At 37.8% G+C, this 23262-nt stretch overlaps 2 protein-coding genes across 6 annotated transcripts in view; one reads left to right on the forward strand and one right to left on the reverse strand.

Moving 5' to 3' along the window:
- mRpL47 (mitochondrial ribosomal protein L47) overlaps positions 1–23262 on the reverse strand; it is a 116035-nt gene that overhangs the window by 56641 nt on the left and 36132 nt on the right. The window lies entirely within an intron of this gene.
- Positions 1–23262, forward strand: part of LOC138708891 (triokinase/FMN cyclase-like) — a 98491-nt gene that overhangs the window by 45223 nt on the left and 30006 nt on the right. The window contains exon 1 of one of the 5 annotated variants that reach the window (XM_069839188.1): positions 1256–3410. The exons of 3 other annotated variants lie outside the window; for them this stretch is intronic. The gene's annotated coding sequence lies outside the window, so the exon portion shown is untranslated. Of the gene's footprint in view, positions 1–1255; positions 3411–19335; positions 19482–23262 lie in introns of those variants that run through there. One more of the 5 variants, XM_069839187.1, reaches the window with a different exon arrangement.

Below are 23262 nucleotides of genomic sequence, written 5' to 3' on the forward strand. Positions count from 1 at the left end.
TTACATTGGTGGCACGGGAAATATCCAATCGGTATTCAACCTCGACCCAAGTGTTATGAAGCATCTGTGGTGTAACATTGTTGACAGCAGCATAAATTCTTTCTTGTAAGTCTGCCAAATCACGTACTGGCGTCCTGTAGACCTGGTCCTTAACAAACCCCCACAGGAAAAAATCAGGTGGTGTTAGATCTGGTGATCTGGCAGGCCATGTGATGTACGGTGATCCTCTTCCGATCCATCTTGCAGGGAATTGTTCGTCTAAGAATGTGCGAACCATGTTGGCAAAGTGTGGTGGAGCCCCATCTTGCTGGAAAATTGCTCCATCTGGGAGTTGTGGTACAGCATACAGTTGCAACATATCCAGGTACGTGTTTGCAGTGACTGTCTTTTCAGCAAAGAAATAGGGACCAATGATTCTGTCACGCATGATCCCACACCAAACATTCCATTTAGGGGAATCCCGTTGGTGTTCAATTACGACACTTGGATTTTCCGACCCCCAGATGCGACAATTGTGTCGGTTTACTTTTCCACTGACGTGGAAGGTTGCCTCATCTGAGAAACAGACTCGAGTTAGAAATGTGTCGTCATCGTCCACTTTATCCAACATTGTTTCTGCAAAGCGTTTTCGTTCCAGTTTATCATTCGGCGTAATCATCTGATGAAGTTGCAGCTTGTACGCTCGCAAACGCAATCTTTTATGGAGCACTGTATGCACTGTTGTTGGTGGGATGTTCAACTGCACACTAGCCTGTCGAATGGATTTCCGCGGGCTTCTCTGAAATGCCTCGCGAATGCGTTCGACATTTTCGTCAGACACTTTACGCTTGGAATGTTTACCTGCATTAGACAACAAACTTCCTGTTTCTCTGAGCTGCCTATCCCATTTCATTATTGAGACGTACGTCGGTACAGCTTCCCTCGGTCTAAGATTGTACTGATGGCGAAACAAGCGCTGTACACGAATTATGGATCTATGTTCTGCTAATGACAGCACACAAAAGGCTTTCTGCTGTGGCATCCACATGCTGACTGACTAAAGATACGATACGAATTCTCTTATTTAATGATCTGCGCATGCGTGAGTCTTCTAAAAATAAGTAACAACAATGGATTAAAACTTCCCAATTTCCTCTTTACAGTGGTACCAATCTTAACCCATTTGCATGCATTGTTATGGAATTATAACTATTTCTTTTATTATACTTATAAGCGGAACACGGTGTATTATTGTGATTGTTACATGTTACACGAACTAAAACATCATGGTGGAAGACTGAGGATTGTATTATAGAAGATTTATTGAGTCATTCTTCTTCCAGTCGAAGTTTAGCTAAAAAGAAAGGAATAGTTGGCAGAGGTAAACCAACACATTAAGTCAAAAACCAAAGTACGGCATTTTAATAATAAACGGAAAAATGCACTGACCAACTTTCTGACTCCTGAGCGGATATGATTACCTGGCAAAACATTTACATTGACTACATAGTATCAACTCTCCAAACTACCTGTGGAGTAATGGTCAGCGCGTCTGGCCGCGAAACCAGGTTGCCCGGGTTCGATTCCCGGTCGGGGCAAGTTACCTGGTTGAGGTTTTTTCCGGGATTTTTCCTCAACCAAATATGAGCAAATGCTGGGTAACTTTCGGTGCTGTACCCTGGACTCATTTCACCGGCATTATCACCTTCATCTCATTCAGACGCTAAATAACCTACGCTGTTGATAAAGCGTCGTAAAATAACCTACTAAAAAAACTACCTATTGCTGTCATGGACGATCAACACCTTTTATCCTCCAGAGTCCTCACAACAGAAGCAAATATCATATGCAAATATTGGAAAGCTACATTGCTAATGGTTTCGTTGCTAGACGCAATTCCACATTAGACACAAGCCAACCAACCAATATTTTAATAAAGAATGGTATGAAAATGATAAATGGCTATGTGGCCGTAAAAAGTGACGTTCTTTGTATTGTTGATCCTGCTTTCTATTTTTAATGGAGAGAAATGTTAAGACAACAAAGGGGTTGGTGAAGTGAATAGTTTTCATGTGCTGAAAAAAACGGCATGTGTAGACCATGTTAACTAACTGCAAAATCGCATTACACAAGTTCGGAAACACTAGAACTGAAGTCTCTAAGCTCGGCTTTCAAAATTAGTATGGATATGCATGAAGAAAATATTAAATCAAACAGATACATAGCTGCTTAAAGGTGATTGAATTACTTTATCACAGATATAACTTGAAATTAAGAAACCATTTGGAAACATCTACAGCATTTGTTGGCACATCTCTTAATATCCAGTAGATTTAATTGATTATGCATCAACCATCTTATTCAATAAACTCAAACGAGGACAAAGAAGCATCATTTGTATCTATAATTGTTGTTGTTTTCTAATGCCAGGCGTTTGACAATAAAGTCATTTGACCTCTTGCACTCCAATATTTTTCAAAGATATTATCATGGCCAGCCACTGAAGCACAGATTTTGAGGTGTTCGGAATCCATTTCTTGGTTTGAGTTGCACAATGGGCAGTTAGGGGACTGATATATTCCAATTCTATGCAGGTGTTTGGCCAAACAATCATGGCCTGTTGCCAATCTAAATGCAGCTACAGACGATTTTCGTGGTAAATCGGGAATTAACTGTGGATTTTGATGCAGAGAGTTCCATTTTTTCCCTTGGGATTGTGTTATCAAATTTTGTTTGTTGAAGTCTAAGTATGTAGATTTAATAAATCTCTTCACAGAGTAATACGTAGATATCTATAATTGTAGACGAGGCTATAGATTTAACATGAAAATCAAAACTAAGAAAGGTTTGTAAGGCTTACTGATGTAAGCAATACTATTTCCTTGACTTGCCACATTTTCAATTTAATCAAAGAATTTCAGATTGAGGACAAACTAGTTGCCCCCCTCCCAGACTTACGATGGGTGTTACAGTTTGTAAAATGCCATGCTGTGCCACTGATTAGTTCATAATTCACCGGTTTTTAAACACATATTTCTGTATTTCCATTTATAGTCTGACTTTATTTTACATTGCAGACTGAAATAGTGTATTTCTTTTCTTGTTTTATTTGATAGCCTTCAAGCTAAGTGTATCAAGATAAATAATATTTATCTGCTTTTGATGTCAGAGGTCTTGTGTAGTGCTAAGATACAACAATTGCCAGAGCAAGAGAATGTTGGCTGACCATTGAAGATAAACTCGTAGCATAACACATTTATAAACATATTAATGAGTGAAACAGTATTTATTAGTGCAGTTTACCACTTGTAATTTCATTTTGTGCTTGTGGATATTTATAGCCCTTCTTGATTAAAGGAAATCAAGTTATTTATCTCAGTTTCCTTTGTAAGTGAATACCGGTATCCTTGTTTAAAAGTAAATTGTAATAGGTGAGTAAAATCTTTTAACTTATGTTAGTAGTTAACTGTTTTAGAATACTACATACCTTTAAATAATGTATACAAATTGCATATTTTGACAAATTTTACCTGATGATCCTGGGTGATAATGCTGATTTTATGGAATTAATCTAATAGAATTAGCAACTGTGACAATCTGGGGTACTTTGAAGGATTACTCGTAAGGAAATGATTTTAAAATATCAGCTTTAAAACTGCAAAACTTTTAGTTCATTGTACTGATAATTTTAAATACATCGCACTTACCACTGGAAATTATTCCTAACATACGAAAATCATGTGTTATATGCAGTTTAAAGGAAGGAAGTGTTACATTACGAAAATAGATTTTAAGTCCTTATCTCGCCATCATCTCCACTTAACACAAAATATCACCATTGCTTTTTCATCATCATCATCACTGCTGTTATTATTTCAATCACCACTGTGGTATAGAATAGTCCCATTGATTAGCCTGTGTTCCTTTTCCTTTGATATTTATAAGCTTAGTGGAATAAGGATTTTTGTCATTCTGTGTATGTAATTCTTCCATTTGTTCCTGCATTTATTTTTATTAATTTCAGGAATAAAAGTCTAGTTCTTGTCTAGTATTCATTTCTTGTTTCATGTGTTCCTTCACTCTTCTTAAATATGTAACTTCTGTGGTTTGTATTTCTTTGCGGTCATATACACATATTATATTTCGAACATAAGGATAATGACTTACTTTTTACATCCTGAGCACTAGTTTCTTAAAGTACTTTGAAATGTATCTAATTTAGAACTTCAGTTTTGTGCAGTGCAGTGTATCCCAAGTAATTAAACTTGTTTTAAAGCTCGTTATTTAGTACAGTTTTTGTTTAATATTGAAAACTCGAAGTATTTCGTTTTGATAACCACAATCTTAAAACTGTGCATCATGACTTTTTTGTTTCATAATCTTCCTTTTATACAGTAGAACTCCGATTATCCATCACCCTATTAACCGATTGGTGGATTATCCATCCGTCTTTCTATCGCGTTTTTGCTACAGAAATGTATGAAGTACTGTACATTGTATTAGGATATTATTTTTTTCTAGAGTGTGTTATTACAAGCCTTGTTTCTTATACAGTATGGTCTGCTGTTCGAATTGTGGTACTGTATAACTTCTGTATAAAATGTCTTCTACAGATGTCAAAAGAAATCTTGTTGTACTAAGTATCGGGGAAAAAAATGGAAATAATTGAGTGGTTTGGGGAAAGAGAAACTGTGGCTCATCTCGCAACAGGATGTAAGTTTGGAGTGTATAAAGTATCCACTATTCATATCTTTCCACTGGCAACTATTACAAGGAGTTTCCTTGCCTCTTAAAAACCAGTCGTTGACAATGAGACTTAAATTAGTGAACTTGTGATCCACTACCTAGCGTGTTAAATACAAAGGCCATAGAGGAAATTACCAAAGTGTTAAGTATTATTTACTAAACTTACGAAAAAAATTTATGGTATGGATTATCCGATTTTTTCAATTAACCATTCAGCCTATCCCCTTCATTACCACAGATAATAGAGGTTCTACTGTATTTTCCTTGAGAATTACAATGTGGTAGGTGAAGAAATGTAGTAGACAATGATATGGAATAAATTGTGAATTTAGCAGGAAAATAACCATCTGACACAACTTTACGAGAACAATAATTTAACTATAATGTATAAAACAGTACCCGGTAGTCATAAGTTTGGGGACCTGACTTATTTCAGAATTTTCGTGAACTGAGATAATAATTATATTTGTATTAAACTGAGGTGGTTGCCTGAAGTGTCAGTTATGTGTCAGGAGAGAGAGTTATGCAGTTAACTGTCACAATTAAGTACGATGATAACACACTTCATGCCCGCTTTGTTCACCACAGATTCCTTCATGACACACAAAGGGATCGAACCCAGGTCCCACAGTGGAAGACAGAGAGGCTAACCACTTTACAATGGGCAAGGTTCATATATACCGTACTGGCCCGAAAATAAGCCGCCCCTGAATATAAACCGCACCCTAAATATTCGAAGAGGAAAAAGAAAAAAAGATTTATGCACGAATATAAGCTGCATCAGGATTAAGGGAAGAAACATTTATTTTCTTGTATTTACATGTAAACATTTTTTCCTAACGTATGGTACAGCACACTGGCACCTAACACATTACCATTACTGTCTTATTCATTGTCATCACTGCCAGTATTCACTTCATCACTTTCACTCTTTTCTTAAGTTGGATTATTTCTCGTGAGATAGGTATCCCATCTTTCCTCTTGTCTTGCACGTAGGAAAGAATTCTAGCTATTTGCCACATTTTGGTCCCCTGATTTTCCCGTTGAAACTGCTTTTTTCCATTTTTCTTCTGAAGCAACCCAACTTCGCACATTAGATTCGTCCAATCCACACTTTCTTCCGGCCTCTCTGTTGGTTGTGGTTTTGGCATAACGCACAACTGCAAGTTTGAAGCTTGCATCGTAACTATGCCAAAATTCTTGACTTGATGATGCTTTTCGCTCTAAATGATCATGAAACAGACTTTCTTACCAGTATCCAACTTTTTACTGAAGCTGAGCTGAAATATACAAGTTTACGAAACAATAATTAAATACAATTTTAACGTCAGGTAAAAGTTTGCATTGTAACGTCATGAAATGCTGCCAGTTTAGCTTACAGATGCTAACTGTATTGTTGTAAATGAGGAAACCGTCATCTTTAAACAGCACATAGTATGTGAAAGTGTAGGTAGCGAATATAAGCCACACCCTGATTTTTGTACATGAAAATTGGATAAAAAGTGCGGCTTATATTTGGGTCAATACGGTACCGTGTTATTTTTCGTGGCTGTACCGGTGTAGGAAAAACCGTGCCAGCAAATTACTGCCCGCCCGCCACTGACCATAAGTACCAGCCTCAACTGCTGTCTTGTCACTTTCACTGTCGTCTGTCTGCCACTGACCATAAATATCTGCCTTGACCGCTGTTTATAATCGAATAAGGGGTATTTACAAACAATGCCTTAGTTAAATATTCATGTTGGAGAAGTTGCCGCTGAAAAATCATGGCAGGGGGGCAACATTTCGAAAAATGAGGTATAGATTGACAAATCGAACTGAAACCCTGACCGAGTTACTACGTGAGCGCTGGCTGTCTTGGGAAGGAGCAAGTGAGAAAGCATGGGGGGAAGGGAGAGAGCACTATGCACTATACTTGCAGGTCCACTCACAGTTTGTGAAACCTGCTAACAAAAGCATTAAAAGGTTGACTAGTTTCCTGCAATGCTAGCATAATGGAACCTTCGTAGCCGACAGTCGAGGCAAAAATGAAGAATCCGTTATTGTGGTAATACTGGAGAGTGGTTCTTCTATTGGTCGCGATGTCCACACACACCCTCTCAGATATTTACGTGGTGATTGGTGACTGAATGACGAGGAGCGAGGGAGAGAGAAGAAAGAAAGAGAGAGATTCCAGAAGTTGGCGTGTTTTACCGGGTTTCACTTGAAGTTGTCAAACTATAGGTGAAATACGCATGAATTTCACCAGCGAGGCAACATACCTTTTCACATAACACTCCCGCACAACAGCGGAGAGCTGTACATGTTGTTGCCGATAGACCCAGTATGTATATCAGGGTGCAATTTTTCAGGGAGGAGAAATTTTCCTTCCATTGTCAAAAGCATCCTCATGTCTGTTAACACATAGCTTATTCTAGACAAGGTTACCTTTCCCTGTCTCCACATCCCATATTATGTTTTTAAGAGATTTTCTCACTCTTTCCGTTTCAGCCATGCATTAGACCACTATATCAAAGTTTATGGGATCATGTTATATATCCACCTCTTGTGCATTATACAGAAAATTGTTGTATTTTCCATCATTCAAAAATATTTCATAATGGGTTCCGATTTTTATGGCGTAAAATTTAAAAATGACATTGAGTATATGCAAGATAAACATCTGGTGTACAATGCTCTGGAATTCAAAGAGTCTTTGCTTAACAGATTACGGTATATTTCAAATGAAAGGAGGAGGAGTTATGGAGCTGTTAAAATCCCTAACGCAATGTTGCATAAGAGGGGAATTATTCATAAGGAAATGGGTATTTTGTGAGAGATTTAATATTGCCACCTTATGTATGCCCAGAATGATGTCGGCTAGGCATAAGACATGTGAATGAACTCCAGGTTATCTTAACTAAAGTTGACAAGATCTCGTATTACCCACAAAAAAATTATTTATTTAAATCCCCGATCACATATAACAGATTGTTCAGCCTATTGCGCTGTCAAGACTTTTACCAATTTCTATGCTGCCATCTAGGGACATCAAAAGAAGTCATGTTAAAACCTGAGCTGGCATGGAGTAGTAGCGTACAGCTATTCTTCTATCTACCGCAAGTTCATTGTTATTCAGACGCAAAGCGTAGTGGCTGTTCTCTTTCACATGTTGCCATTTTTAACATGGGGATGGCCAAGCTGTTATATATAATCAGGATTTAAATCTAGGGATTCTTTACCTGTTACTTAAGTAAGACGTGACTGATGAGGCACAGATGATCCGGGGCCTCAAACATTTGTAACAGCTATTGTTAAAGTTCCTTTGTTACTCTGAATACTGGGCTAACCAAAAGAGTGGAGAAAACTGTAATAAAGTAATTCTTGGAACATGTAAGTCACTTTTACATTACTGTAAGACTACAAATTTTCAGTCTTCGCACACGGTGCGCATTTCTGCAATACAAAAAGATCAATTGAGGAGAAAAGTTATGCATTTTGAGCAATTTTTTTTTAAGTAAAAATTCACGCGTGGGCACAAAAATACATATGTGCAGATTTTAAATTATAGCTGTATGGTTTGTATCAAACAAACTCACACATACTGAGGTCATTCATATGAGCCTGTAGTGCTACAGTTGAGCGTTCATTTAATACCCAGGCGGTGTCAAAGAGCACTTTCTAGCAATGTAATTGACGTTCTCGAAGTCAAAAGGAGGATAGCAATGGCCAAGGAAGGTTTTAATAGAAAATGGAGGATCTTCTGCGGACCTCTGGAAAAAGAACTAAGGAAGAGACTAGTGGTTTGTGTGGAGTGTGGCATTGAATGGGGCAGAAACGTGGACATTACGACGAAGTGAAGAGACGCGAATAGAAGCATTTGAAATATGGATACGGAGAAGAATGGAACATGTGAAGTGGACAGACAGAATACGAACCTGCGCTGGAAAGAGTGGGTGACGAAAGAATAATGCTGAAACTGATCAGGAAGAAAAAAAGGAATTGGTTGGGTCATTGGCTGAGAAGAAACTGCCTACGGAAGGATGCACTGGAAGGAATCCTGAATGGGAGAAGAAGAAGATAGACGACATTAAGATATATGGATCATATGAGGAGACAAAGAGGAAGGCAGAAAATAGGGAAGATTGGAGAATGCTGGGTTTGCAGTGAAAGACCTGCCCTTGGGCAGAACACTAAATGAATGAATATTTACTCCACGTGGAGTAAAAGCTACTGATGACAAAAAAGGTTAGTAATTTAATTAAGAGGAATGTTATAGTTTAAAATTTATTAACGTACTGATGTTGGTATAAAAATAACTGTAACCAGGAATAACCTTTTTCAACGAAAATGTGGCAACGCTGCTTGACATTACAAGTATTGATGCGTGGGAAAAGATACATCCAACGCATATCCTGGATATTAATTGAACGCTCAGACTACTTTCTTAGTAGCTCCTCAGGGACGTTTAAATTTAGAATTTCAAATACACCTTTTCTGATAATTGGTAGAGAAAATGAGAGGAAGGAGTGGAGATAGGAGTACGTAATTCTTCCTCTGGAGAAAAAAACCGCATACCGGTACCCACCATATTCAATACAGTTCCCAGTCGAATGTCATTCACACATCATTAGAAACACACAACAGTAATCAATATCTTATGGCATTGATTTTCTTTTCTTTGCCTTTTTCTTGTACAAAGCATGAAGAGAAAACATTCTGATGTTGCAAAAGATCTATTTGGAGAGTTTCGCGAAAATGCAAGGTTTTCAGTGACGTTTTCTGTATGTGTGCGGCGCACATGTATTTTTAACGAGAAAATCATTGTTAAAATAATAGCTGAACCAAATATTTCATTGCGAAAAAAAATGATGCGGTAGTGCTATTGATTCGCCGAACACCCTCACGAAGTAAGATGCGGCAGGAAAGTGTGTTGCGTTCGGCTGCTCTCGTCATATATCGTGACCCCAGTGTTCTGGGGACTTCGGTCTAACGTGTTACGGCAAGAGAAGAATACGAGAGGGGGTGGAAGTGTACGAGCTTTAGCTTAGAAATACGTGCTGTTCCATTAAGGCCCATCCACAATGAAAATTAAACGTAACGTGAACATAAAAGCTAGGCGGTATGTAATATAATGGAACACATTAACATGGAAGCTTGGAAGCTTCTGCGTTTACGGTTATGCGAACCGTAAGAAATCAGCCAACCAGAGCCAAAAGGGCTAAACCGAAACAATTACGTGAAATCTGATTAGAGTAATGTACTCGTGGAAACGAAACGTTGAAACTAAGAAAGAAATTATTGTTCGTTTATGTTATGGCGTTAGTTGTAGGAAAATTGCAGAAGAGTCAGTTTCAAACATTAGCAACAGTAGGACCTCAATATTAAATGCATGGGAACAATTATAGTGGGGAAAGAAAAAAGAGTTTCAAAACTATTATTGGCGAACTAAATGGCAGTGTTTGAATACAGTAGTTTCTTAACATTATGTATAGTAATGTCCTTTCCATTGCATGCTAAAATATTCTACTTCCCTCTACCTCCTTGGACACTAGAGACCGGCAAACTTTCGATCAGGCTTGCCCATGACTGTTTACGTCCGTGAGCGGGCTTACGCTTCGTATCGTTCGCCCGCCTGCAACCTTCCCTCTCAAGCAGGCAGGCAGTGTGGTTGCACGTGACTACCAAACGGTCCTAAGAGTGACCCGAAAGGATTGTTGGGTTCTGCCGACCTGCGCTAGACTGCTGCTTTCTGATGCATGATAAATATGAACCAAGTCATTCAAACCTGACAAGAAGCCTACAGATATAGGCAAACTACTGAAAACTTAATTTGTTGTCTTCTGAAACGTACCGTTAATAAAGACAAAGAAAACTGTTTCTCGTCAACATAATATCCATTAAATGCCAAGAGTTATTATAAATTACTTGCACTTTCCTTTTCATCGTAGTAATATAAATTTAATGCAAACCATTCAAACTTTCAGATTCATTAATAAAAAGAAGTTAAATAACAAATCAATATTCTGAAGAACGAAAAACTATACATTTTACAGATTGAGGCTTTTAATTGTTGATAAGGAAAAAGTTAAAATGAAATATTTTTCTATAATAGTTGTTGATATTCATAATAATTGTTACCAATATCTTTTCAACATATTTCCTTCTCTTCTCTTCTCTTCTCTTCTCTTCTCTTCTCTTCTCTTTCTCGTCAACATAATATCCATTAAATGCCAACAGTTATTGTAAATTACTTGCACTTTCCTTTTCATAGTAGTAATTTAAATTTAATGCAAACCATTCAAACTTCCAGCTTCATACATAAAAAAAATCTATCCTGTAGCGCAATAAATCGTAAAACTGTGTTTCTTTAATCAAGAAATATTTGCCGTGTTGGACCATAAGATAAAGATTTTTTGAAGTGACTAAATAGCCAACGAACTTAGGTTTCAAACTAGTACTGTTTCATCTTAACCAGCGCAGACTGCTTCCGTGAATGCAAGTCACTCTGCCTTATAATACGAACAAACAGGCAGGCTTTCTTGGGTCCCGCCTGGACTGAGCCTATAAAACCCGGGCTCAATGGGTTCAGGCTAAAAGTTAACATGCTTTGTAGAGTCACCGGAACCCAAGCCTGACGGCAAGCAGGTACGGGCGTGAGTCTTGTCTGATATGCCGGTCTCTATTGGACACCCCGTCAGGTTGGACAATTTTTTATATAACCATAATGTCCAGGTTAGAGAGGTTTCACTGTAGTAGACTATGCATCTAGCGTGTGCTCAAATGGGATATGAAAACGGAATAGTTATTTATGCAACAAGTGGACAATCTTGATGATTATGACATGGATGAATGTTTGTCGCACTAACGATAGTGAGTGCGACAATTTTCACGAGTGTTATAATAAGATCCACGAGTTGGATACAACACTTTATGACAATTTAGCATTATAGATTAAGAAAGAAATTCGGGTCCATAGCTGCCAGAGTCTTCATATGTTTGTATCGATTAGTTGCTCCTGTCAATTGACATTGAATAAAGAGAAATGGATGACCTTGCAGATTATGTACGGATGTTCCTTTATGTTAATATAGTCCACAGAACTGTTTAGTGTTATATTACAAAAGTGATAAAAATTGTTAAAGGTTGGAAATAAATGATACGATCTCTTGTCCTGCATTTCATTTCTTGTTACATCGCGCGTAGAAGCGGTAAGCAAGATAGCAAGCGTCCCGGTATTACGTCATTGCTTTTATTGGTACGCGTGCTATAATATGTCGATTACAAACGATATTGGATGTAGTAACAACCTGTTTATAATGCTAGGGCATAAAATCATTTGACTTGAGTTCTGTAGTTTGGACTTTCTGTAATATATCTGGACTGACACATACACTAGTTGTGTCGTTTGTCCTTTGGAGACGGCTGGTGAGATCAGTCATGTGTCTGATAACAGTCTTAAACCATCATAAACTGAGATAGGAGGCACCATTTGTTTACGTAACGAGCGTAAGATCGACTGTGACATTAAGCTTAAGATTATATAGTAATTATTGCAAGGAGATATTGCCCTACTTCAACGATTCAGTCAGAAATTTTAAGAAAGGTTTGCCGTTATCCTTTTTTGACTAATGTGATTCAGAAGAGTGACTACAACTATTTTTCTTCATAGTGAAATTGTTAGTAGCAGGAAAAGGTGAGATCGGAAAATGTTCTTTGTGACATGAATCCATTTTTTATCCCATACAATTCCGTGCTGTATTTGTGTGGAAATTGAGCCTTAACTGAGCGAAAAGTTGAGTTTTACAACACTTGCTTATTGTGGGCAAACCTTGATGTAGGCAACAGGCGAAGCTACGTACATATTTGTTATAACGTATCTGCATACATACATCAATCTTTAGCGTGCAAGTGACAAAATCCGTGGTGATATTTTCTGCTTATACGGTTACGACTACATGCGTCATATTTTACCGTGCATTTTCTGAGCGAATGCACTTCCACACTTCTCCATTTTCTTGCTGTGTTCGTCAAATACGGATGTGTTATTCCCATATGGCAACCAACGTTTGATGCAATTCGCAATAATGCCTACAGTTAACGATTCGGGAGATTTCCCCCCAGCAATTTCATATGGATATAAGCTACGAGTATTTGAATTTACTTTTTGAGCTATCATGAAAAGTTTATCTAAAAGAAAGTTAAATTAAAAGTTACCGTAGATATCCCCATTTTTCGTTCATTTAGATCTACAAATGAATTAAGCAACAATTCTCTCCACAGACAAAGGAACTCTACGTTCAAGCCGTATTAACATAACCTATACATGTTAGCGGTGTTTTACTTTACTTTCAAACTATAATGAAATATTTCTAGTGAAACGAATTATCCATCTGGTATGGATGCATGGTGGAAGTAGTAATAATGATGAAGCCTAAATGTTAGATAAATATTCTATAGCCTGTTGGCGCATTATGCAAGATGTCTGATTTTAGCCGTTTATTTTTGTTTAGGCAACTCAAAGATCAGTCCAGGCATGTGGGAGGTATTTAATGGTTTCGCAGGCGGAATCGGGCGTGTGTAACTTCCACTGACATCGCCACGTGAATGTTACGAATTTTATTTTTTGTGTGATAATTTCGTGTTAAACACGTGCAGTCATCTGTTATAGTAATTATTTATTTTCTTTCGGCTTTTCAAGATTCTTATAATCGCATTTTCATTAGATAGTGTTTTATCGAGTCATTTGCTCTTCTCGTGTAATTTCTTAATACGTAAGTAAGTTATATCTAAGAAGGTGTCACGCGACTACAGAAGGGTTAAAGAGTACGAAAAGAAGAACCGGGGATCGAATCCTCAGAGGCAGTCGAAATAATCACAGAACCCATTACTCCAGTTGAGAGTCATGAACTAGCTATTTCCAGAAAGTCGCGTATTAGAAATTAACGTTTCTTTCCTCAAACGCATAGTATGAATCAATATATTAATCAGCAGAGCCCGAATGTTTAGGCATTTATTTTAGTTAAAATAGGCAGGCATATAGGCATTAAAATAGTAAAAATAGGCATTTATTATTCAAGGAAACAGACAAAAAAATAGACATACTTAATAAACTATCCCACTCGGTACTCACTTTCCTTGGTTGCATGTCACAACAAGATACTTTTTTTAAGTTGTCAACTGTCATAGTGAGCCGCCTGTCAGAGAGCGCGTTTTTCATGGTGGAAAAAGATCTTTCTACTTCTACTGAAGCGATTGGAGCAAACTTAAAACAACTTATTTCAGAAGGACTGTCTCTACTTTCTTTCAAAGATCGGGAAAAACCGACTGTGTATTGTCTATAAAAGAGGGGTGTGAGAAGGGATTAGAGACTTCAAAGTACGCGTGACTTGTGCGTGCAAGCGACAACAGTAACGGGACCTGGAGACTTGCTTTTAATACTTCCTTCATCCCCTTGCTTTCGCTGGTAAACCCCGAAGTGACCTGAGCACCGAGGGTTATATGTTCAAACATCTTTATTAAGTGACATAAAGGATGGAATCGGTAGGGGAGAAAAGTTTACGACTTCTTGGTGCTAGCAAATATTTTTGTGAGGTGAATATATATTTTTAATTTGTACAACAGTTTTTTTATATAATTTATGTGCGGTTTATTTTAAATGCATAAAATATAGAAAATGTGCAATAACGACATAAAAACTAAAAAAAAAAGGGCATTTAACCTTAAAATAGGCAACGTAAACTAAAATAGGCAAAAACAACATCCGGGCTCTATTAATCAGTCAACCCGTTTATATTTATTTATTATTTTAGCTGTTATCAATCATTATTAAAACTAAAATACGAGCGCTGCGAGTTAGAGAATTTCGACGACGAAAAGTGTCTACCTCTAGTCGTGTTGTGCGTGATGCCTAAAACAATTTATGAACGATTTGAGTAGACACCCTGTACGTCTTCTCTCGGGGAAAATATGAAATCATCACTGCCGTATACTACGAGTATGATACTGTACCATGAAATATTGTGATACGCAAATAACAACATGTGTTCGCATCTGAAGGATTTATTGGTGGAAGCCACTACCTTGGGTTCGAATCCTATAACGGAAGTTTGTTCTTTGTCAGTATGCCCTGTTTGTCTTGTATGAGTGCTCGTAGTTTAGATGGTTTTATGAAAATATTTCTTCCTAGTTAGGAACCAATGGTTTAGAATTAAAGTTATATAAGTGAGCCGCGGGATTTTAAATTACAACTGTAGTTTATTTTTTATTTTATTGGGTTAATTTACGACGCTGTATCAACATCTAGGTTATTTGGCGTCTGAATGATATAAAGGTGATAATGCCGGTGAAATGAGTCCGGGGTCCAGCACCGAAAGTTACCCAGCATTTGCTCGTATTGGGTTGAGGGAAAACCCCGGAAAAAAACCTCAACCAGGTAACTTGCCCCGACCGGGATTCGAACCCGGGCCACCTGGTTTCGCAGCCAGACGCGCTGACCGTTACTCCACAGGTGTAGACACAACTGTAGTGTACCACATGTTGAAAAAGGTCGAAAAACGCGGATCTAAAGCATCGCTCACAATATTAAAATGATTTCCACGAGCGTCACTTAGTATCGATCGTATTGCATGTAGAATCCGAGCATTATTATTTTAAAACAAAATTGTTGCGATTTCACGCATCACACTCCGATGCAGGATAGGCACCCACGAGGTGGTAGTAGTAGGACAGATGGCAGTATTCAACTCTCAAGCTGTTGAGTTCTACCTCTTTACGTCATGTCAACCTAATGACGGATCACAACTAACATTTAACGTAATAAATGCTTGGGTAAAAAATGGTTCTCTCTTAATGAGTAGAGATATTTAAAAATTAAGAATAGCGTTGGACACACTTGTGAAAGGTGAGGTTAAAGAAATGCTAAATGGTTTTTTTATTGGGTTATTTTTTACGACGCTGTATCAACATCTAGGTTATTTAGCGTCTGAATGAAATGAAGGTGATAATGCCGGTGAAATGAGTCCGGGGTCCAGCACCGAAAGTTACCCAGCATTTGCTCGTATTGGGTTGAAGGAAAACCCCGGAAAAAACCTCAACCAGGTAACTTGCCCCAACCGGGATTCGAACCCGGGCCACCTGGTTTCGCGGCCAGACGCACTGACCGTTACTCCACAAGTGTGGACCTAGAGGGATGGTAATTGGTAATTACTAGGGTTACCAGTGAAGAACAGGACAAAAGCCGGACACAAAAACGTTTGTAGGTGTCCTATTCCTTAGGACATTTAAGATTCGGAAGTCAAAATTAAGCTGCAAAATTGATATTACTCATTAATATGCGTAGGAATATATTAAATAATTATGTGTAAAATAAGAGAAAACATTAAAAAAGCCACCGGCGTAGCTCTGTCGGCTAAGGCGCTTACCTACCGATCCGGAGTTGCGTTCGGGCGCGGGTTCGATTCCCGAATGGGCTGATTACCTGGTTGGGTTTTTCCGAGGTTTTCCCCACCCGTAAGGCAAATATCAGGTAATCTATGGCGAATCCTCGGCCTCATTTCGCCAAATACCATCTCGCGAACACCAATCCCATCGACGCTAAATAACCTCGTAGTTGATACAGTTTCGTTAAATAACCAAGTAAAAAAACATTAAAATGCACTTACAACAAAAGAAAAAAAACAATTACAGTAGGCCTACAGTGTACAGTATACAGAAACGTATATAAAAAATACCAACCTATTTTAACCAAATTTTACATGTAGGCCTAATTACAAAAAACTAGTTCACCCACCATGACATGACTAAAACAATGGCCTTAACTACACTCGGAAGAATAATTTCCATGTTTACAGTTTTACTGATGCTGATTTTCAGATGAAAAAAAGAACTGAAATTGTCTCACCTCGTATTATTGGTGGTGTCGCGGAACATGCTACTGTTTATGGACGCTGATCGACCGATTTCATGAACAAAGCATGATCAGCCATGATTTATTCATGACTTGTATTCCAAAAAATAATACTGACAAGTGACGCTAATACTTGGAGCACTATTGTACCGCTGAAGTGAGTTCAGATTCTGAATAAAACATATAGTTTATTGACCAGTGACGCTAATACTTGGAACACTATTGTACCGTTGAAGTGAGTTGTCTCTGAATAAAATATATACACGAAAAACTAAAGTTTATTGACCAGTGACGCTAATACTTGGAACACTATTGTACCGTTGAAGTGAGTTGTCTCTGAATAAAATATATACACGAAAAACTAAAGTTTATTGACCAGTGACGCTAATACTTGGAACACTATTGTACCGTTGAAGTGAGTTGTCTCTGAATAAAATATATGCACGAAAAACTAAAGTTTATTGACCAGTGACGCTAATACTTGGAACACTATTGTACCGTTGAAGTGAGTTGTCTCTGAATAAAATATATACACGAAAAACTAAAGTTTATTGACAAGTCACGCTAATACTTGGAGCACTATTGTACCGCTGAAGTGATTTCAATCTTTGAATGAAATATATCAACGAAAAACTAAAGTTTATTGACCAGTGACGCTAATACTTGGAGCACTATTGTACCGCTGAAGTGATTTCAGTCTTTGAATGAAATATATCAACGAAAAACTAAAGTTTATTGACCAGTGACGCAAATACTTGGAGCACTATTGTACCGCTGAAGTGATTTCAGTCTTTGAATGAAATATATCAACGAAAAACTAAAGTTTATTGATCAGTGACGCTAATACTTGGAGCACTATTGTACCGCTGAAGTGATTTCAGTCTTTGAATGAAATGTATCAACGAAAAACTAAAGTTTATTGACCAGTGACGCTAATACTTGGAGCACTATTGTACCGCTGAAGTGATTTCAGTCTTTGAATGAAATATATCAACGAAAAACTAAAGTTTATTGACCAGTGACGCTAATACTTGGAGCACTATTGTACCGCTGAAGTGATTTCAGTCTTTGAATGAAATGTATCAACGAAGAACTAGAGTTTATTGACCAGTGACGCTAATACTTGGAGCACTATTGTACCGCTGAAGTGATTTCAATCTTTGAATGAAATATATCAACGAAAAACTAAAGTTTATTGACCAGTGACGCTAATACTTGGAGCACTATTGTACCGCTGAAGTGATTTCAGCCTCTGAATGAAATATATGAACGAAAAACTAAGGTTTATTGACCAGCTACGTTAATACTTGGAGCACTATTGTACCGCTGAAGTGATTTCAGCCTCTGAATGAAATATATGAACGAAGAACTAAAGTTTATTGACCAGTGACGCTAATACTTGGAGCACTATTGTACCGTTGAAATGAGTTCAGTCTCTGAATGAAATATATGAACGAAAAACTAAAGTTTATTGACCAGTGACGCTAATACTTGGAGCACTGTTGTACCGCTGAAGTGATTTCAGCCTCTGAATGAAATATATGAACGAATAACTAAAGTTTATTGACCAGTGACGCAAATACTTGGAGCACTATTGTACCGCTGAAGTGATTTCAGTCTCTGAATAAAATATATAGACGAAAAACTAAAGTTTATTGACCAGTGACGCTAATACTTGGAGCACTATTGTGCCGCTGAAGTGATTTCAGTCTCTGAATAAAATATACAGATGAAAAACTAAAGTTTATTGACCAATCACGCTAATACTTGGAGCACTATTGTACCGCTGAAGTGTCTTCAGCCTCTGAATGAAATATATCAACGAAAAACTAAAGTTTATTGACCAGTGACGCTAATACTTGGAGCACTGTTGTACCGTTGAAGTGATTTCAGTCTCTGAATGAAATATATGAACGAATAACTAAAGTTTATTGACCAGTGACGCAAATACTTGGAGCACTATTGTACCGCTGAAGTGATTTCAGTCTCTGAATAAAATATATTGACGAAAAACTAAAGTTTATTGACCAGTGACGCTAATACTTGGAGCACTATTGTACCGCTGAAGTGATTTCAGTCTCTGAATAAAATATACAGACGAAAAACTAAAGTTTATTGACCAATCACGCTAATACTTGGAGCAATATTGTACCGCTGAAGTGTCTTCAGCCTCTGAATGAAATATATGAACGAAAAGCTGAAGTTTATAGGTCACTAGAGGAGAAAATTCGCTCCGGCGCCGGGGATCGAACCCGGGTCCTTGGTTCTACGTACCAAGCGCTCTAACCACTGAGCTACGCCAAAGTTCAATCCACAGCACCGGAACGAATCCCACTTTAGTGTTTTTCCCTTTGTGGCCTGACTCCAAGTTCGAAATATATATTGATATATATTAAGTCAACTGCCATTATACAAGGAGCGCACTCAATTGAGTGACGTGGTGGCCGGAATTCCATAATATTATGCACTGTTGGGCGAAGGATCTACGTAAAGATTTATTTTTGGTCCTACAGAATATATCTGTTATGGTAACAATGGTTATTAGGCCTTGAAATTAATCACATTACTTACGGTTCACTCTGTATAAAACTCATAATAATCATTATCTGCTGATAATATTTAAGTACAGTAATCCAAGTTAAAAAATAAATTTAATAAACCTAAGTTCTGCACGAAGCCATTAAGCTTGATATAAATTCTGCACACGCGACCCACCGTTTGTATTTAATGTTTGCCGTCATGTTCAAGTCTTTTAGCGCTGGAGTGCAAATTGGGAAGTAGTCGATTATCTCTGCTGGCTTAATGCGCACCACGTGTTATCCATCAGAATTACATGGCTGTTTGAAGTTGTTTTATGTCGGCGTTTTAGGTAAGCTAAGCTGGCAAACGAAAAGAATGTATTGTGTGAATGTTAACTGCTACCATGTTTAGTTTGTTACATAAATATGAATGACCTGTATAAGTTTTTAAAAGTTATATCTGTGTTGCATAATTGGGTGCTGCATTCCTAGTTTTATTTAGATAACTTTATGAAGGTCACGGTCGCTGCCAACGCCATAGTTCTTTCGTCCATAAGTGGATTAAGTGACATTAAGACATGTAAAAATAGGCTTATATTTCATATACATTAGAAAATACCTAAATAACTTATTTAAGTTATATTACAAAGAGGGGATATGTCTGCTAAGAAGACGTCTATATATCCAACGGTATTTTCCAAACACTGAGCGCTCTGTAGCAGTGTTTCTCAACCGCTGTGCCCTGATATCAATTATACCGGGCCGCGAGATATTCTCCTAGAATTTGTCATGTTACTTTTATAAGAATTTTCCACGATTAAAAATTGTATAGTGGAAATATTCTTAGGAGAATTATTTTCGTGGTTGTGCCGAAAAGAGCAGATCCAGATCGTCTATAAATTCTAAAATCTAACTAAAAGTTCGATTAATTAAAATGTGTCTCAGTGAAATGTATAGCAGAGTTCGTATAGGTCAGTTTCTGTCAGACGCGTTTCCAATTCACTGTGGGCTAAAGCAAGGAGATGCACTATCACCTTTAATTTTTAACTTTGCTCTAGAGTTTGCCATTAGGAAAGTCCAGGATAACAGAGAGGGTTTGGAATTGAACGGGTTACATCAGCTGCTTGTCTATGAGGATGACGTGAATATGTTAGGAGAAAATTCACAAACGATTAGGGAAAACACGGGAATTTTACTGGAAGCAAGTAAAGAGATAGGTTTGGAAGTAAATCCCGAAAAGACAAAGTATATGATTATGTCTCGTGACCAGAATATTGTACGAAACGGAAGTATAAGGGTTGGAAATTCATCTTTTGAAGAGGTGAAGTTCAAGTATCTTTGAGCAACGGTAAAAAATATAAATGATACTCGGGAGGAAATTAAACACAGAATAAATATGGGAAATGCCTGTTATTATTCGGTTGAGAAGCTTTTATCATCCAGTCTGCTGTCAAAAAATCTGAAAGTTAGAATTTATAAAACAGTTACATTACCGGTTGTTCTTTATGGTTGTGAAACTTGGACTCTCACTTTGAGAGAGGAACATAGGTTAAGGGTGTTTGAGAATAAGGTGCTTAGGAAAATATTTGGGGCTAAGAGGGATGAAGTTACAGGAGAATGGAGAAAGTTACACAACACAGAACTGCACGCATTGTATTCTTCACCCGACATAATTAGGAACGTTAAATCCAGACGTCTGAGATGGGCAGGGCATGTAGCACGTATGGGCGAATCCAGAAATGCGTATAGAGTGTTAGTTGGGAGGCCGGAGGGGAAAAAGACCTTTAGGGAGACCGAGACGTAGATGGGAGGGTAATATTAAAATTGATTTGAGTGAGGTGGGATATGATGATAGAGAATGGATTAATCTTGCTCAGGATAGGGACCAATGGCGGGCTTATGTGAGAGCGGCAATGAACCTCCGGGTTCCTTAAAAGCCAGTAAGTAAGTAAAATCTAACTAAATAACAACTGTGCAGCAAACGTCAATGACCAAGCCACTTATTTTTTAATGATCGGGATTTTTTCAGAAATCTTTCAACATTCAGGAAATGTTCTCAGAACTGAACGAAATAACATGTGTTGCAGACATTACTGACATGTTAGCTGGGAAGTATGAACAATTTTTTTTTCACTTAAATTGAAGATTAAGGTAGTCCGTATTCGGTTCTCAATACTGAATGGTCTTAGCGAATACTGTCTCTTCGCAAGTTCGCATTGCATTGTGAAAGTGCTTTCTTCAAAACCCGACACACAAGCCTGTCGAATGCGTTGCTGCATGTCGTCTGGTGTTGTCAGAATGTTCTGGTACACAGTCCTTTACAGTTCCCCACAGGAAGAATTCGAGTGGCGACAGGTCCGGAGAACGTGCAGGCCACTGTACGTGGATTGTGGCGTCGGCAGTTGTGGTTTGTTTACATGTTAAGACAGCAACCACACAACACACGACGTGTACGGACGTCAGTTGTCTTTCGTTTTGTGTAAGTTAATGCACAAGATGAAGGGGGCACCACAACAAACGGGCACATTCTGATGGCATTCATTTTGCTGTTGTTATTGATTGGGAAGGTGACATTGTGATACATTTTTGAACTCGTCTTAATGTGTGTAATCAATGTAACACGATTGAAGAATGTAGTGCTATTTGAAAAATTGATGACGTCACGCGTATCTTGTACCATAATGTAGTCACATGCACCAAATCTCTACTCTCATGTTAGCCCCTCGTTCTAACTTAACTCTCAAAAACAAAAATTCCAATACCTATCCAAACAAAAAAATTATAATAGGTGCACAAGATAAATGGGACACCCAGTATTAGGATCAATATCATTACTACATAAACGTAAAGCAGATACAAGATGATCGTCTGTTAGACGTGCATACGCAGTATTTTTAATCTGGCTTATTTTAGAAAAATAAGTGCATCTAAAAATTACCAGCATCTTAGCTGCGAAATTACTTAAGTTAAGAAACTTGTCACTGGGGTAATGATAGTAATTCACATAATTCATTACCGGCTTTACATAATATTTTAAGAGGAGCATTATTTTGTATTCGTTAGATAATCGATTTAATAAATAATAATAAACATTTTAGTAGGTACTAGCGGAGGACAATAGCTCACTTCCACAATTAATCATTACGATTCTAAAGAGTATTCTGAATATTACATATTACGAAACGAAGTCATAAGAGGTAAAACTTCAAATCTCTGCAAACTAAAAGAAATCCCGAAGCAAAAGATGAAAGGAAGAAGTTATATGTACAAGGTGTCCGACAAGTCCCGCATCATATGGTAAATTATAGTATGTGCTCGATATGAGCGCCTCCAAGTTCATAACACGTCTGATGGCGAAGCTTAATGCTATTGAGAATGTGGTGTAACATATCAGCGGTGGTTTAACGACACTTCCTCGATCCGTGTTAGTAGATGTTGCAGATTACGAACCTTCACTTCGTACACCTTTACTTTCAGATAACCCCATAAGACAAAGTCAAGGGAGTTTAAGTCTGGCGACCTTGGAGACCATTCTCTGGATCTTTTGCGTCCTATTCACCGATTACGGAAGTTCTCGTCGAGCCAACTATGCACATACAACTTTTATGATATCGCCCATGATGGCGGACTTGTCGGACACCCTGTATTTTAAACTTAGAGGATGCTGAAGCGACACTTGCCCTGTGATGTAACAATATTAAGTGTGTCATGGAATTGCTGCTTCAGTACCAAATAGTTTTACAGTGTTAAATGAATGAACATTCCAAACTGGGAAGATGCAGAACGTACAACTCCGACTAGAAGATACGACTAAAAGAGGTGTCGTCAAGGGCTTCGACCAGTTTTCTAACTTTCAAAACTTATGCAATAATTAGGCCTATAGTGAGAATAAGCATAAAAATAGTAATCGGAGGAACCGCGTGTAAACCACGTATTTACAGGGACTGTATATTAGGCGAGTATTCCTATTTTGATTGGACAGTAGTACAATATTACTCCAGTATACAGGGTGATTTACTAGGATTTACCGTCACTTATGGAGTTTATTTCCGAAGACATTTTGTGCAAAAATGTCATATAAACATTTGTCCTAATCTCATATTTTCAAAGCTACACTAATTTGAAGTTGTT

The sequence above is a fragment of the Periplaneta americana genome, chromosome 11, assembly GCF_040183065.1.
Source record: "Periplaneta americana isolate PAMFEO1 chromosome 11, P.americana_PAMFEO1_priV1, whole genome shotgun sequence".
Lineage (NCBI taxonomy): Eukaryota > Metazoa > Arthropoda > Insecta > Blattodea > Blattidae > Periplaneta > Periplaneta americana.